Here is a 6582-nt window from a genome sequence, read left to right as displayed (position 1 = left end):
GTCAGGGCAAAGTCCCAGGTCCCCAGACGTGGTTTTCAGGGTCTGGGCCCGAGAGCGGAGTCTGGGCGGGGAAGCTCAGTGTTGGGGAGTCCCCGTCTCCGTGAGTTTCAGTACCCCCTCTCACAACCTGCGTCAGGTTCTCCTACCTGGAGACTCATGACACGGCCCCAGTCCTCACTCCCATTGCGTGTCCGGTTTCTAGAGAAGCCAATCAGCGTCGCCGCGGTTCCGGGTTATAGAGGCTCCACCGACCCGCTAGGACTCAGATTCTCCCCAGATCCCGAGGATGCGGGTCAAGGCGCCCCGAGCCTTCCTCCTGCTGCTCTCAGGGGCCCTGACCCTGATCGACACCTGGGCGGGTGAGCGCGAGGTCAGGAGGAAATGGCCTCTGTGAGAGGTGCAAAGAGGGGACTGCCCGGCGGGGACGCAGGACCCCAGGGGAAGGCGCGTCTCCGCAGACACCCGCCCAGAACCCGCAACCCGGCCCCGCCCCATCCTGACCCCTCTCTTCTCCTGCTCTTCTCGGTCTGCCACCCCTTTGCCATCTCGCGACCCCGTGGCCCCCCACTCCCGGCCCCATCAACCAGGATCCGGGAACCTGTGCCGGGAGGAGGGTCGGGCTGAATCTCAGCCACTCCCCGCCCCCAGGCTCCCACTCCATGAGGTATTTCAAAACCGTCATGTCCAGTCACGGCCGCGGGGAGACTCATTTCATCGTCGTCGGCTACGTGGACGACACGCAGTTCGTGCGGTTCGACAGCGACGCCGCGAGTCCGAGGATGGAGCCCCGGGCGCCGTGGATGGAGCAGGAAGGGCAAGAGTATTGGGAAGAGCAGACAAGGAACGTCAAGGACACCGCACAGAAATTAGAAGCAGAACTTAACACACTGCGCAACTACTACAATCAGAGCAAGGCCGGTGAGCGACGCGGGCCCGGGTCCAGGTCACGACCCCCCATCCCCACAGACGGGCCGGGGTCTCCCCGAATCTCCGGGTCCAGATTCACCCCGAGGCTGTGGGACCTGCCAGGACCTTCCACTGGGGCAGAGCCTACGGCGACTTTTACCTGGTATTTTCAATTTAGGCTTAATCGCTGCCTGGTGGTGGGGGCGGGGGCGGGGTTAGTGTCTCACACCTACCAGTGGACGCACGGTTGCTACGTGGGGACAGACGGGCACCTGCTCCTCGGGTACAGTCAGTACGCCTACGACGGCATCGATCACCTCTCCCTGAACGAGGACCTGCGCTCCTGGACCGCGATGAACACGGCGGCTCAGATCACTCAGCGTAAGTTGGACGCAGCAGGTGCGACTGAGCAGCACAGACACTACCTGGAGGGCACATGCGTGGAGTGGCTCCTCAGACACATGGAGAACGGGAAGCAGACGCTGCAGCGCATAGGTATGAGAGGCTATAGGGGCCTTCCCCATCTCCCCTGGAACTGAGTGCTTCTTACAGGTAAAGGAGGAAAATGGGATGACACCAGAGCACCCTCGTCCTGTGGGTCAGAAGACTAAGCCCATTCGGGTTTTCAGATCCGGTACCAGAGAGCAACTCCCTAAGAGGGCCCACCTTCCTCTCAGGGACATTAAGGGCTCCATGCTCTTGGGGATGGAGCAGGAGCCATCCCTGAAAAAACTGACAACTGGTTCCCTTTGACTCTGGCAGCAGCTCTGGGACTTTATGCCTCAGGCCTTGTTCTCTGTCCCACACACAGTGTGTTTGAGGTCTGACTCCAGCGTTTCTGAGTCACTTGGCCTCTGCCCAGGTCAGGACCAGAAATCCCTTTTTTCCCCCTCAAAAACCTGCCTCCTACCCTAGGCTATCTCATTCTGATTCTAGAAATGTCCAAAGACTAAGAGATTATCCCCAAACCCTGTATCCAGGCTGGTGTCTGGATTTTGTGCTCCCTTCCCTCACTCCAGTTGTCCTGTCCATTCTCAGGATGGTCACATGAGCGCTGCTTCAGTGGCCCAGGAGGGATTCAAAGTTCCTGAATTTCCTGACCCTTCTCCTCAGAACCTCCAAAGACACATGTGACCCACCACCCCATCTCTGACCACGAGGTCACCCTGAGGTGCTGGGCCCTGGGCTTATACCCTGCGGAGATCACCCTGACCTGGCAGCGTGATGGGGAGGACCTGACCCAGGACACGGAGCTTGTGGAGACCAGGCCTGCAGGGGACGGGACCTTCCAGAAGTGGGCTGCTGTGGTGGTGCCTTCTGGAGAGGAGCAGACATACACATGCCATGTGCAGCACGAGGGGCTACCTGAGCCCGTGACCCTGAGATGGGGTAAGGAGGGAGCCATGGGCTCAGAGCCTCTTCTCAGGGAAATCAGGAGCCCTTCTGGAGACCTTCAGCAGGGTCAGGGCTGAGGGCTGGGGTTAGGGCCCTCACCTTCCCTTCCCTTCCCAGAGCCGCCGCCTCAGTCCACCATCCTCATCGTGGGCGTCATTGCTGGCCTGGGTCTCCTTGGAGCTGTGGTGGCTGGAGCTGTGATCTGGAGGAAGAAGCACTCAGGTAGGGAAGGGGTGTGGTCTGAGTTTTCTTGTCCCACTGGGGGTTTTGAAGCCCAGGTAGAAGTTCTTCCTGCCTCGTTAATGGGAAGCACCATCCATGCCCACCTCTTCTTTCCTGGTGTGGCAGGCTATTTCCTAACACTGTTTATTAATGCACACGTAATAATGAAGGATAGATTTATCACCTTGATGAGTCTAGTGATGGGGACCTGATTCCTATTAGTCACAGGACAGAGGGGAAGGTCACTGCTGAGGACAGACCTCCAGGAAAATGGTTGATCTGGTCCCCACACATATGCTGTCGTCATGTTTCCTGATCCTGCCCTGGGTCTGTAATCACAGTTCTGGAAACTTCCCTGGGGTCTAGGACTAGGGGGTTCCTTTAGGACCTCATGGCCCTGCCTCCTTCCTGGCTTCTCACAGGATGTTTTCTTCCCACAGATAGAAAAGGAGGGAGCTATGCTCAGGCTGCAAGTAAGGATGGAGGGAAGGTTGATCCTTGAGACCCTTGTAATAGTGTAGATAGGAGCTCACTCACCCCATACTTCCTCCTTTATTCTCATCTCCTGTGGGCTCTGACCACATCCTGGTTTATACTACCCCAGGCAGCGACAGTGTCAAGAGCTCTGAATGGTCTCTCACAGCAGGTGAGACCCTGGAGGGTCTGAAGTAGGGAGGGGTTGGGGCACAGGGGCAGGACAAGGTTATGGGGATTCCATAGTTGGGACATTTTGAATATGCAGTGGGGTGTTCGATGTTACCAATTACAGTCACTGACTTAAATTGTTCATGATTATTTTCTTCTATCGCATGAGAAAGCTGCCTTGTTGGGGACTGAACGACGTAAAATTTGTTTATGCTCTCCCTCCATGGTGACTTCAGGAATCTCTGACTTTTCTTTTTGCAGAGGTTATCTGAATATTCCTTTAGGCATATTGTGAGGAGGTGGAGAGACTAGCCCACCCTCTGCCCACTACAAACCCGTCCCCACACTGCCCTGTGTTCTCTTCCCTGATCAGCCTTCCTGTTGCAGCAGAGGTGGGGCCGGGCCATCTCCATCACTGTCTCAACTTCGTGTTGCACTGAGCTGCAACTTCTCACTACCTCGTTGAAAATAAAAATCAGAATGTTTTTTCAAATTCTTGCCATGAAGGATTGATGAGTTAATTAAATAAGAAGATTCCTAAAATTTAGGAGAGAAAATAAATGGAAGACCCGAGAATCTTCCAGAATCTGCCTGTTTGCTGTGCTGAGTCTGTCGCAGGTAGGGACAGGAGAAGGCTGTGAGGAGCTGAGCGTGGACAGGACCTCTGTCCACTCAGTGCTCAGTGAATCGTGGGCTTTGACATGGTCACTCCTCGGCTGGGTCATCTCTCTGCTCCTTTCTTCTGGTCCTTTCAGTAGAACCTTGTCCACCAGAACCTGTGATCACTAGGACTCGGACATCACCCAGGCCTTTTTGTGTCTCCAGGACTGTGGGCAGCGATGGCTTTGTGTGACTGGATCAGACTAGGCTCAGGTCTGGGTCCAGCCCTCAGCCCCGCTTTTGGGTGTTTCTTTGTTGTTTTTTTGTTTCTTTAGAGGATTGTGTCTGTTCTTGTTCTTGTATATGAGTTCATGTCTCATTCTCCACTGGATGTCCCCCCATCTCTGACAGCAGCAGGAGTTGTTTGGCCTGTCATTGTCCCTGGAAGACGAGGAGGCCCTGCACATAGGCACATGGTGTCCAGAGATGAATTTTCAGACTCATCCAGCTCTGCCTCCTTCTAGGGCTTGATCGCCATTTCCAAGTTTCCCCAACCTTCTCAAAGGAGCCAGATTCTGGAATTAGAAGGAGGGACCCCAAAATTTCTCATCCCAGAGAAGTTCCTGTTGGGATTCTCCTGCTCTGCAGCCTGCTCTCTCCTGGCCCTTAGCTCCAGTCATCCTAGTGCTGGCTCCAATCTAAACTCGTGATTTATAAAGCAGAGTTTACCTTAGGTTTATACTTGGTTGGAAAATAGGACTCATAAGTCAAGGATCGTTACCTGAAGAGGGAAGTATAATTGTGTGCTATGGTGTTCAGGAGGGATCTGATCAGACCACATACCCAGGGCAGACTACACACTTCTGGCTCCATGTCTAGCAGGCATGGAGACTAGGGAGTCCCAAACTTTCCTGTGCACAGAAATCCCCTGGACATTAAAATTCAGAGTCTGTAGGAGAGCATGAGATTCTGAATTTAACAAGATGCTGTGCTGCTGATGCTGCTGGTCTTCAGATCACACATTTAGTAGCAAGAACATAGACCAGGATTCCCACATGGCTGGGCATCAGCCTCACCTGTAGGGCTTGTTAAATAAGAGATTCTTTGGTCTTGTACCTAATACCCTGAGTTGGTGGGTCTGGGGAGAGGCCTGAGTGTTTTGTAAGAAGCCCCACAAGCAGTCCTGGTGCTCAGCCACACTGGGAACTACTAAGGTCAGTGACAGAGAATGCACAGGGTGGGGACAGGGTCTTAAAATCACAGTTAAAAGTGCGCTTTTTTTCCCATTACAAAGAAGAGGGAGGACGTATATGATCAGTTATGAGACATGATTTTAGGAGACGCATATCGTTCTCTTTACTGTAGGGTTTAGTCAAGTGGAACATTCAGGAAGTGGTTCACAGTTTAGCGTAATGAAAATCTCTGTATGCTTGCTCTCTGAAGCTATTCCCCAGATTGATTTCTTGGACCAAACAATGGAATCCAAGTTTTTTCTAATTTAGACATAAAGCAGTATGTGTGTGTTTGTATGTATGTATATATACATAAAATGTTGGAATCTAGTATTATTTGGAGGAACAGGCTTGAGGCCACACAGCCAGAAACAGAATCTACAACCCCACCATAGGACAGATCCCACATAGGAACCACTGCCCCTGCTGCTGGATGCAGATGTCACTACTCACACCACTGACACCCTTCGTGAAGGACACTGGATCCTGCGGCTGGGACTTCTACCGCCACTGCTCCTGGCAACTGGATATTGTTGCTGCCACTCATGCCACCCTTGCCAAATGCATTCTGCGCAGTTCCAGCCTCTCCATGTCACCACATGCTGAGTCAGAGTCTGACGTGGTCTCCTGACTGGCGGAGCCTGAGCTTCACGTTGTATCCATCTGCAAGAATGTTTGGGAAAGTGGGTTTTCCTCTTTTATGGAGAGAGGTGGTCTCTGCCTCCTACCAAGACTCTTTAAGTGTGGAATTCTCCTAATGTAGGTGTTTGGGGGTAAAGGATGGAAAAAGAATGACAAATTGTAATTCTTGGAGCAAAGATCTAGATGGGACTTTATCTGATACTTTGTAAGCACCCAAGTTTGGTTGGACAACAAGTGACTAATAAATGACATCACTCATCCCCTTGATACTATATTACTAGATCCCCCTTTGTCTACTCCAGCTTATACTCACAAATAAGTGGAGTGGCATTGCGGGATGGTGAAATGATTATTCAAAATGCCTCGCCCTGCCTTTGTCTCTTACTAGGATTAGAACACCCAGGTCTGTAAGACTTCAGAAGGTCTGGTCTGTGTGTGCACTGATGTTTTACAATAACATTTACATTTACATATATACATTGAAATATCTCTGGGGAGAGAATCTTTAACATTTACGTTTTATTGGACCCCCAAAAAAGACTACAAAACAAACAAACAAAATACCAAAACATCATTCTACTTTTCTAGTTTAGATGTAGTGCCACCAAAGTCTGGACCATGAACAGATGGTAATTGACCTGAGGACATGATATAAATGCTTATATTTTGCTTATCCTTTGCTCTGGGACAAGATAAGGTAGAGCCTTACTTGCTTACTCTTACTCTGAATTTCTCTTTGGGGGATAGTGAGGGTTTTTTCCTCCACCAAACAATTCTCTGGTTCTCAGCCACCAACTGAGTGTCCTACAATCAGAGAATTTTGACACTATCTTGAGCTAGTGTCAGACCCCTTAGGTTTAAGGGCTCAGTCCTAGAAGACTGCCTTCATTTAAGACACAAGTTGTCCCCATTTTACCATGGGCGCACATCACCTGCACTT

At 51.6% G+C, this 6582-nt stretch overlaps 1 pseudogene across 1 annotated transcript; it reads left to right on the top strand.

The window, feature by feature from the left end:
• Positions 1-297: 297 nt before the first annotated feature.
• Positions 298-5631, top strand: LOC100054536 (MHC class I antigen pseudogene; annotated as a pseudogene). Its single transcript, NR_003616.2, has 6 exons — positions 298-359; positions 649-918; positions 1126-1401; positions 2020-2295; positions 2419-2523; positions 5396-5631. The product of NR_003616.2 is annotated as an MHC class I antigen pseudogene (transcript).
• Positions 5632-6582: the final 951 nt, after the last annotated feature.

Source organism: Equus caballus, chromosome 20, assembly GCF_041296265.1.
Source record: "Equus caballus isolate H_3958 breed thoroughbred chromosome 20, TB-T2T, whole genome shotgun sequence".
In the NCBI taxonomy this organism is placed as follows: domain Eukaryota; kingdom Metazoa; phylum Chordata; class Mammalia; order Perissodactyla; family Equidae; genus Equus; species Equus caballus.
This window is presented reverse-complemented; position numbering and strand designations above follow the sequence as displayed.